Source organism: Hoplias malabaricus, chromosome 12 (genome assembly GCF_029633855.1).
Source record: "Hoplias malabaricus isolate fHopMal1 chromosome 12, fHopMal1.hap1, whole genome shotgun sequence".
In the NCBI taxonomy this organism is placed as follows: Eukaryota; Metazoa; Chordata; class Actinopteri; order Characiformes; family Erythrinidae; genus Hoplias; species Hoplias malabaricus.
Window position 1 is genome coordinate 9,995,965 of NC_089811.1, and position 11,894 is coordinate 10,007,858.

Here is an 11,894-nt window from a genome sequence, read left to right on the forward strand (position 1 = left end):
TTGTCATGCTATGTTTATTTGATTTCTCTCCTTCTGTGAGGCTACATCTTCCACAAGAGCATTTCATTTGACCCTGTCTGTTGTTATTTAGGGCCCACCTTAATTTAAAGGTGATAGCAGACTCAAAGTGGGAGGATTTTTCATGCATTTATTTGTAATTTGAGAGTATGCAGTATGTCTCCATGTTCCATTAGAACAGACAGGATGGGTAGATGGACTGAGGATCTTCACCCTTGTCCCATTGTCTTCCTCTCTATCAGCTTGTTTCACTGCAATGTTTCCCACCTCAGTGGAGCTTAGATACGTCAGAAGTGCCCTTAAAAATAAAAACTGAATTTGTCTTCATCCTCATGGTTCAGGATTTTCCTCCTGGATACACTTTAGAGGCAACACTTGATTTGGCCTTTATAACTTGCTCTAGTTTCAGAGGTCAGATTATTAAAGCTGAGCAGTTTTTGGGCCATCATTCTTCTATCGGTTCAAAGCCATCTATTCATTCCACAGAAGACTGCTGGCTCGGATCCGGTCTGGCGATGATCTTAAATCACAGACATGGAGCTGGTGGAACTGGCTTGAGACTCACTCCCTCACCTACGTACTCAAATATTCACTCATTCATTTAGATACTCACTCATTAATACACTCACACACTCACTCAACAAACATAAACCAAGCGAAAGCCTTTTTATGAGTGGGAGCCATTTTATTAACCATCAGACCACAATATTACGATATTATATTACGATAACTACAAAAGTAACCATTAAAAAAGATACTATTTAGTGGATGTCTGTTTAAGCTCAAAATGTGCAATGTTTATTGGTTTCCCACATGCCATTTGTAACCCCAGCAGCACCAGGAGTCTGAAGCATTCAAACCCAAAACCTCAGCTTCTTTCTGAACCAATGAGATTTATCTGAGATCTTGGGCGGTGTAAAGAATGTCAGATTGGAGGAATTCTTCAAGGCTCTGTCTACGTTATTCTGGCTGATCTTCCTCTTGCCACTCACACATCTCTGCATCTTCTCCATTTTCAGCAAGTGCTCTCATCTTCTCTTCCCCCTCCTTCACTTCTCAAATTGGTCACACTTTGGCCAATTAATCTAAAGCCCTACCCACTCTTTGAGCCTTAGTGTTATCAACCAGTGCTAGAGCATAATGTTATGAGATGTAAACAAAGTCGTTCAGAGTGGTTTGATGTGGAAAAAATGGCTGTTTAATGTAATTGACTCTGATTTCTTCACATTGGTGGTGAATGGAACCAGGGGTCACATGGCAAGACTGCAGTAGTCAACATTCTATTTATTCTCCACAGCAAACAATAAATAAAAAAGTGATATATCCTTTGCATCAGGCTTTAAGAGACCTTATAACTAGAAGCATAAAGGTTAGGAAAAGTGACACTCAGAAGCACCCATACTAAGGTGACCCTGCTAAATGCCAAGAGTAAAATCCCTTAAGAGTATAGACAAAGGAAACATTAGATGATGCTGAAATATCTTCTTCAAGATAGTTCTGTCCTTCATGTGTTATGAAGGCAAGGTCAAGTCAGAGACCTGTAGAGTACAAATATAATTTAATTGCTTTTAAAGGCACTAGCATGGTGACCTAACACAGCAACTTTGTCACTTCTCCTGGGGGTCACTTTCCACCAATTTTCCACCACTCTTTAATGAACTGTAGGAATTACTTCTTTTGCACATAGCCGAACAACTTCACTTCTGTTCGCTCTGGTGCTGGAGCACTGGGGTGTGGAGATTACTGGGGTGTGGAGATGCAACCTCTGCTTATGATTCATCATTTGTTCATTATTTGCCGTGTATGCTACGGCCACAATGGAAGTGTAATTGTGCTCCCCAAAACTGCAACTTCCTCCCAATACCTCATTTACACATTCGTCCTAAGCACACTTTATGTGAGGCTTTTCTTGGCAAATAATTGGCCTTTTTTCTGTCATAAAGAACACATCCAAAGGAGTTTGAGGACCTACAGATGATTTTTCTTGGGAACTTTAAAATAGCCCATTTTACCCAACAAAGAATTATTTCTTCCTCCTACAAAACTAACTCTACTCTGTAGTTCTCTTATCATGTTTAGAGTCTTTTAATTTTTTCACCCTATTCTCACCCAAAAATATTCAAAATGTATTTCATTAAGTATATTACACTTCTTGGTTGTTTTGGCTTTGTTTGTAATTTAACATTGAACCATTTATTTACCAAGAATGCATCTGTTCTTATCGAACCACTGGAAATATGTAGTGCCTAGTTCCATCAATATCAAGCTTTAGTTGTTCCAATTTTGACTGCTCCTACAAGTGATTACCATAGCTGATATTCTGCCAAATTGTCTACACACAAGTTTTAGGTTGGATTCTGTTCAATTTTCCGCCTCACAACTGTGCTGCAGCATAGATTGAATCCCATCATAAAGTTTGCAGATGACACCACTGAGGTGGGTCTCATCAAACGGAAGATCAAGTCGGTGCAAGGCAGCAGCAATTGTAAAGCAGCAGACTTTAAAATAAAGTGTTGCCCCAACTAACAACCTGTCTCCAAATGTGAACATGACTAAAGAGATGGCTGTTGACTTCAGGAGAGTACTATGTGATTACTTTCCACTGCTGAGGTCTTTAAACAACTACGTTCCTTGTTGTTTACATTACAACCTCACCTGGAACTTCAGCACCTGATTCAAAGCCAAAAACATCCCAGCACACCCCTTCACATTCTCAACATGTTCTACTCCAAAGGACAGTTTTATTAATATACCTAGTTTGGGAATTGCAACAACTTTGACTGCAAAACACTATGATGGATAGTGATGACATCTGAGATTGTCAAACACTCTTTTCTTTCTATCATAAACATATACCCCATCAGCTTCATCGGCAAAGCCCTTAGCATCATGGATGATCCCTCATACTCCTTTCTCAGTTGATCTCTGGCAGAAGGTACTGCAGCATCCAGGCCATCACTACCAGTTTGGAATAGCTTCTTGCCCCAGGCCATCAGACTCCTTAGCAGTCCCCACACACTCACACATGCCTCATTTATCACACTCCAACACTACATTGCATTTTCTTGCACATCTTCCAGCAATATTTTCTGCTGTGTACTGTATTTAAAGAAACACCATATTCTGATTTTTCTATAACTCATGGGTTCAGTGAAGTGTACTGGTGCTAATTTGTTGCATTTTTTTTTATTATGCCTGTCTTTTTGTGTTTTCATATATTGAATTATATTTTTAATTGCATTATATATTTGCACTGTTGCACTTTATTTCATCTTGGGCAGTGTAGTTTTGTCCCGCTGTATGTTGCACCAAGGTCCTGTAAAATTACTCCTGTTTCCTCACTGTGTAGAGTTGCATATGGTTGAATTACAATTAATCCATTAAGGCACTGTAATATAACCACTTAATCCTGGACAAAGACAGAGTGAACCCAAAGCTAAAACAAGGCATGAACACACCCTGGACAGAGTGCTAGTCTATCACAGTGCTGCATTATTTATAATTTATATTCCATTTATAAAACTCTGAGATTTCTCAGCATGTTTATTAAGCCAACACAAATATAAAAGTCAGAATATTCTGGTGAGTCAGAAACCAGGTGAGCAGTTGAATGGGGCAAATGAAATAAGCACATTGAACAAAATATGTAAAGTAGATTCAGAGAAAGATGTCAGAAAAAAAAATTCCCAGAAATGAAACACTCAGAATTGTTGATCATGATCACACAAGACTTCCTGAACAAAACAACGAGCTTAAATCACCTCATAAACAATCAGATAACAAGGAACAAGTGAAGGAACCAAACTAGTATTCAGGGAAGAGTGACTTCTGTTGGTGTGGAGGGGAACCACACCAACAACAGGGGCAGGTGTAACAAAAGCATTATGTATGCAGGATTTACTTTGTCTTATTTTGGTTAATGCTACTGTCCAGAAATTAACATTTCAGGTGAAAATAGGTTTGTTTTTTCACTGCTCTTACTCTTGCCTCAGGATATTTCAGGTTAAACACATTATTTGGACAGAACCTTTTTCTTGCCTTTGGGACAATAATAATAAACGGTTCCTGTGAGGTATGTACAGTTCAGGCATCAGCTGTCAAAAATGCCCCACAGCTTCTGAAGCATCCAAATGAAGGTACTGACTTTCAAGTAGGAGGCTCAGTACCCTCTCTCAGCTTGAAGTCCACAAGGATCTGAAGGATTTCACCTCTAAAACCTACTTTACCTCTCCTCACTCAGAGAAGATGAAGAGCACATGACGCAGAATATGGAGAATCATGGTGGATTTGGAGGCCAGAGCTAAGTGGTCGAGGGGGTATTTTACTATATTCTTATTGCCTTGGACGTCAATACTCTCCCTCTTTTGAGAACTCCTTGCTTTGATGCCAAAATCAAAACTAATGAAAGCTCAGAATACAGGGAACATTTTGTCATTGCCAGAACAGAACCTTGAATCTCTGTGTTTTATATTTGAACATGATGTGAAATCATTAGGTGAGGTTTATTTTCTGTCAAAATGTCTTGGAAAATACTCTGATATTACAGAGTAAAAAAAATCATAACATTGAAAATTAGCAATTATTATTATTATTATGTGTACCACTCTGGAGATAGGTGCTTTGAACATGTTCACTAACATATCAGTGTGCTGGAGATAGTCTACTACCCAAATAACACAGGGACAACAGTGGTCCTGTGGTCAGTGTCTGATGGCAAACTGAGGAGCTCAAATACTTAGTAGTGGAAGTATATGTACTTGTATATGTATGTGTATATATGTATATGTACAGAAAGCCTGACAGAACAAGGACCCCTAGGCTAATTCACATTACCAGGCTTAAGGGACTTTTTTTATTTTTTCAGAACAGTGTGGAAACAAATCCACATATATTTTGTCAAATCAGATCTGGGCCACTTTCGTATGTGGCTCTAGATATGATATATATATATGTGAACACTCAGATAAAATTTCATGTTTCTCTATTGCCTGTATGCATGCACTTAATCCTGTGATCCTCAGCTACAATATAGTAAGAGGCAAAAAATTGCATTCCAAACAGCTCCCTTCAACTTGAACACCCTTCAATTTATTTAGACATATTACAAACTACAGGAGTGCAGAAACTGTAGACATTTGGCAGCTGATCTCTCAGTGCAGCAGTTAAAGCCACCTGTCTTTTTTTTCTACACCTACTACCACATCTGGATTTCCAGTTTTAATACAAGGATCCATCTGAAAATTATTTTTATTTATTGATTTTTTTGATGGTGGTGAAGGAGTCTACATGTTTAAATGTGTCAATGTCTGCATTTGTGTCATTTCAAGGACAAATTCATTCACATTACAGACAGATGCAAATTTCAGGCAGATTAAGGCACTTAAATTTCTTAATGTGTACTCTCAAAATAGCTAAATTCCATCTGAGCAATATATATATATATATATATATATATATATATATATATATATAAACTGGAATTGGTGAATAATGTGAAAATATTTGTGTCTTAGATTAAAAAAAAAACCACTGAATAGCTCCCCCTTGTGGAGCAGTTCATTAACATGTGTGAGTAAGTGGTTGAGCAGGAATGTGTGAGTGACTCAACCAGTAAATGAGTATGTATGTAAGTGAGTGAGCCAGTTTTATGAGGTTATTTGCATGTAAAGTCATCTCTAGTACCAGGTCTATAAATCAGTGAGTGAGAGAGTGAATGACGCACTAGCCACATTGAATCTCAATATAAAGATGACAAAATATATATCTGGCACCAAATGTAAAGAATCAGCCCACGCTGCTGGCTGCCAGCAGGGGGTGTGGGCTGCTCTCTAGGAAAATCACAGACAGTAGCCATGGATACTCTATTTCCGAGACTTATCCAGGGTTAATTAGGGCTAGCTAGGTTAATCCTCTAAGTGTTGTATTGAAGACAGATAGGCAAGTAAAATAAGTAAATAAATAAATAACACTTGCATTGTTTTACATCCAGGTTTTGTGCTTGTTTATGGGACTGTGGCATTCCTTTTGTCATTTTCCGCATTTGTGATGATTAGCGGCTCTCGTTCACTCCTCTTGAAGCACCACACTGAAGTGTTCCTTGGCAATCTCCTGTTTAACAACAATTAATTAGACACAAATATGCCACTGAAGGTTGAAGCTCCTGTCAAATGTCAGCATGGCTTTGCTCTTTCCAAATGGCTTTGTTTATTCTATCATGCCAGGCATATCTCGGCAAACATTAATTTCCTCCCATGAGCCTTTGCGGTGATGAGTAACTGGAGTTGACGTCTCTGTTAATCTGTGTTCACACATGAACATGATGGAGGCTTCAGCTTGCGTTTAAGGCTGCTGGTGAATTGCCATTAGTCACAAGGTGAACTGTGAACATATCTGTGTTGAATAAGTAAAATAACAGTGGAAGTTTATAGATTATTTTAAATACACTGCATAATTTAATGTAAAGCAGATGAACTCATACGTAACAGGCATGGGTATCGTGATTGGGTTCAAATGGAGATTTCGTGGCTCCCTCTGCACAAGCAGTGATGGGTCATGGCTCACCACTGTGTGCCAAACTCTGTGTGAAAAACAGTTCAAAACAACATCTGAAATATTTCCATATATTTCACCATTTACTGTACATTACATTGTAAAAAAAAATAGTTTGAGGTAATCTGGAGAGATCTCTGTCTGTGTGGGGCAAAACTGTTGAAGTGCATCACCTTTGTGAAATTAATCACTGTTGTTTTAGAGAGACATATGTTACCGTCAAGACAACATCATATCCTGGGGAGTCCATGGTTATTTCAGCAAGACAGTGCCAGGCCTTATTCTTCATGTGCAACAACAGCACACCTGCAATCTAGGTCTGTCTCCTATAGTGCATCATGGGTAGGAGAATCAGTCTGGAGACATGGAACAGTGTGTATTGGCTTTATTCATATTCAGTAGAGTTATGGAAATATTTTTCAAACTGAGGTTCTGCATATATTTGTAAATAAACCTCAGTAAGTGCAGCACTGAATAATTAGTTTGCTCCGATGCTGTTTCTTGACCCTGGCTTTAATCTGTTTGTTATTCCACTCTGATTCTCTTTTCTTTTCATGCATTTTCGCATATTAACACTCTGACAGGCATCTGACATGCCACTGTCTGGCTTTAGCACTGTCTTGATCTCAGAATATATTGTTCCTGAGATGTTTTAATTGACCAGTCCAGTTTAATTATGGGGTCAGCCATAGCCTGAAGGCTAGGGAAGCAGAATGAGACCGAAAGGTCATTGGTTTATTCCCCTGGACCAGCAGGAGAAATGAAGGTGGTGAAGGGAGCTGCACTTTCCACTTAATCACTCAACATTCACGGCTGAAATGCTCTTGGGTAAGGCACCTGACCCCCAACTGACTATTCAGATAATGAGTCCAGTCCACGGTGTTGTGGTGAGTTAAATCCAGGACCATCACAATAATGCTTATTTACCATAACCTCTCAGGATACCAGCTCAAGGAACACTTCTGTTCTATTAGAAGAGGTGTATGATGATTATACAATGGTTTTCTAGGGAAAAAAGGAGGCATCCAAAGGAAATATACACAGGAAATGTTTCAGTGTGTGTGTTCTAAAGCAGTGCTCTGGACACCTGATGACACTGATGTCTATTAACAGTATCATAAGCACAAAACAATGAAGGCAAGCTATTTCCATTGGGTAGATGTAGCTATGAAACAACTTTTAGTGAAATGCAGTTGAGTGAATGTTGAGGAAGGATACAAGATGGAGTTTCCCCTCAGCAGGGCTTCGTATAATACAAGTTTCTGAGTTCCAGAACCTCCTCTGAGGCCAGGGTGCTGGGTCTGTGGTAGTATGTATATAGACTGACTTAAAATAGCAGCGGGTCATGCTTATGCATCATTTCAAACATTACTCTTTAACATGATCATCTATAATAAGGATCCTTTTATAGAAGTACATCATGATCACTTCTGTCCAGAGAGTTCTGAAGGAAAACAACATGCATTTACGAACAGTAGGAGGTAATTATGGTTTAAGAAAGAGTACATATGTAAAGCATATGAGTGCACTCCAATACATACAGCCTGTAATCACATGTTCTAGACGGAAGACGCTGGTGAAGGGTAAACACATGGCGATTTCTCCCAGGCTGAGTCACAGACACAGTTCTGTACAGCCTGTCAGTTTGATGCTGTAGAGTGTCTGACCCTGCATGCACACACACTCACAACTCATGTTGGTTTTCGTATACTTGTGAGGACCCATAGAAATAATGATTACTGCAGCTAATTAACGCTACATCTACACTAAATTCTAACCTTAACTTTCACCTCAATAACCAAAAGTAAAGAGCTGTACTCTCTTAGTTTTTCACCTTCCAGTTTAGAAAAAAAATATTAAAAATCATTAGTAGGGAGGACCACCAATACACCCTCACAATACAACAACAATATGTGACTACGAGGACATCTGGTCCTCACAAGTTTGTAAAAACGAACACTTTGATTCAATAGGTGGTGACTTAACCGAACCTTATCCTTTACTTCTAGTAGATGAACCCTAACCTTGTCCCTAAATATAACCCCAACTCTTACCTTAAAAGGTCTTATCCTTAATATCTAATGCTTTATTCTATTGATCTATTGTGACATGTTTTTGGCCCCATTCTGTGATTTTGTAAACAGCTTTTTGTCCCCACAATGTAATATATATGTGAAGCAAACAAACAAACACACACACGCAGACACGCACACACACTCTCATCCTCTAGGGAGGTGATACACTCGGCCATGTGAACGGTTCATGGGATAATTGCAGTCCCTTTACTTTGATCAGTTTACACCTCGCCCCCTCACACTCTCTCTCTCTCTCTCTCTCTCTCTCTCTCTCTCTCTCTCTCTCTCTCTCTGTCATTCTGTGTCTCTTCCTCACTGTTCCTTTCTCCTCTCTCCCTCTCTCTCCCTCTCTCTCTCTCTGTCATTCTGTGTCTCTTCCTCACTGTTCCTTTCTCCTTCTCTCCTTCTCTCGCTGTGTCTGTCGTCCCCCCAGTGTGTGTGTGTGTGTGCAGGAGCAGCGTGTTCTCTCAGAGCAGTGAGGAAGGTATCTGTCAGTCACAGAAGTAAAATGCAAAGTCCTGATGAAATAAGTCTTCCCTTCATCCTGGTGATTTCTGTTGTTCAAAGACTTGATCTTCGATCTCTCTGCACCTTGACGAAATGGAACTTACTGGAGGTGTGCGCTCTAGAGCTGGGAAGGGAAGAGTGGAGTGGAGAGCAGGAGAGAGGGAAGAGTGTTTATCTTCTGCTGACAGACACCCAGTCACCCACACACACACACCTATGGGCACACACTCTCTCTCTCTCTCTCTCTCTCTCTCTCTCTCTCTCTCTCTCTCTCTCTCTCTCTCTCTCTCTCTCTCTCTCTCTCACACACACACACACACACACACCTGTGGACAATTCCACACACCTATACCACCAACCAATGTGTGTTTGGACTGTGGCAGGAAAACAGTGAATGAATGAATGAATGAATGAATGAACTCACCTCATAATAACAGTATATGATTTTCATTGCTCCATTTCTGCAAACAACACACAATGCAGTCTATTCACAGTGCTGTATTAACAATTTACACAGTTATGAACCATAAGATGAATATCGTATGCAAACACAGACTGAGAGAATAATAACAATGATATGAAAGCGACCATAACTTGAAATGCTCTGCGTGTCATAAGCAGTCTATTACTACAGATATGACACTGAAATATGCGTCTTGCATTTTGTAAACATGTCCTTCAGCAGCCAATGGCACCCACACAGATATAATGAGCAGAGACAGCGTCCACAAAGGCTTCTGAGCATTTGCAATGGGATCTGTCAGGGGTAATTTCCAGCAGCCGTATGTTCTTGTTTGGAGCATTGTATGTTCTTTTATTGAGTTTATTCACAGATAAATTACTCGAAATTTATGTGTGTATGTGTGTGTGTGTGTGTGTTTGTGTGTATCCATATTTCATGAAAAGAAACCACAATGAACCAAACCCATGCTGGTTGTTTTTCCAACAATACTTGCAAAGAATTCTGAATTCATTTGTTAGTATTTGGAGCAAGGTGAGTATAAGCTGATCCTCTTGGCTTCATGACACTATACTGGAACATTGCTGTGAGGATCTGTTGGCATTTAATTAACAGTCAAACATTCCTGAGGTCAGATACGGATATCAGATGATGAAATCAGGCTGAAAACACCACTCCTGCTCATTTTAAATGTATTCATTAGCACTCCATCATTCCAGCCTCTGATATGACTGACTATTTACCTTTTATTTCAGAAAGCAGCGAGCTGAAACCCTCCTGGTAACGTGTAGCCCTCTAGGCAAGGTTTGGCATTGGGCATGGTGACTTTAGGCTAGGGCTCACTAATTGGCGGATTGTGCTCTTGGTCCAGACCCAGACCTGGACCTTTAACTGATTTAACTGAGTGTTTATTTTAATTGGTGTATATTTTCTAGTCATTAGGGTATGGATTGAGCGCCTCTGCGTTATGATGCCTGCAGCCACTCAACTGAATGACACACACAGGGCAGGCCTTTAGACGCCGCTGTCCTGGGGCCAATACAAATAGATAAAAGCTCTACTGGGGCACTTTCGGGACAATGGTATTGTGTGCCGTAAAAACAGACAAGTTATAAATAAGTAGACTGGTCACCTGTTGAAATATGAAGTTTTCATAACGCTGTGTACAGATAAAGCCCCGCCCTTCAGCAAAGAAAGCCAATCAGTTAGCTGGTTATGTGTAAAGTCCCATTATAAATCTTCCAGGCCTTGGCTTGAGGACCTAATTAAATAGCCCTTCCATAGGCTCATGTGCAGGTGCTCCTATGGAGATGAAACAAGCTTAACCCCTTAGATGAAGGCCTTGCTTGACTGAGGTGTCGTGGATGGTTTGCACATGCAGAGAGTCGTTAGCAAAAGCCTCCACAGCTGCCTGGTTCCCCCTGAGGGATAAAGCCATTCAGATTAGAAAATCAACTGGGAGGAAGATTTAATATCAGTGTGGGATGTTCTCTGATCTGCCGTAGATTTCTCAGCCTGCTGCGGTGCGTGTTTGTCTTCCATCTGAATAATTTTCCATTTCCAATTTGAGGCTGACAGGTTTATTCTTTTCCCCATAATTGCATCCGGTAAAAAACAGCTTCAGAAATCATTAAACTTTACCCAAACTGGGATGCAGACAAAGGCTGAACTTCTAAACGTATTTCGCCTGGACACAGATGATGCACCAACACACTGCAGCTCTTTTTTTTTTTTTTTTGGATCAGACACAGCAGTGACTCTGGAGATTTTCACTTCTGTTTCCACTCACTGTTCACTCTGTTAGACACAGTCCCTCATTGGTTCACCTTGTAGATGTAAAGTCCGAGACAGTAGCTCATCTGCTGCACAGTTTGTGTTGGTTGTCCTCTAGTCCTTCATTGTTTTTTATGATCTTTTAACAGTACATTATTTTACAATCTGGGAAAATAAAAAAGGTAAACAATTTTGAGGAAAATAAATACTGAACACTCTGCATGTACTTTATTATGTCTTTCTGAGTAGAGCTTCTAAACCTATTCTGTGTCATCTGCTGTTTTTTGCGTGCCGTTTGTGGCAAACAAAAAACTCACCAAATATTCCCCTACAGTTTTTATGCCTAGATACAGAATGAATATGGAAGTCCAGATGTAAAAAGCATAAAAGTATTCCTATCGGTACCAGTGATGAGGTATTTTCTGTGAAAGATGACCAAGCTCTTTTGAAAGTCACTCTGGAGTAGAGTTCTGATCAAGAACAAAACCCCAAAAAGGCAAGAAAACATCATA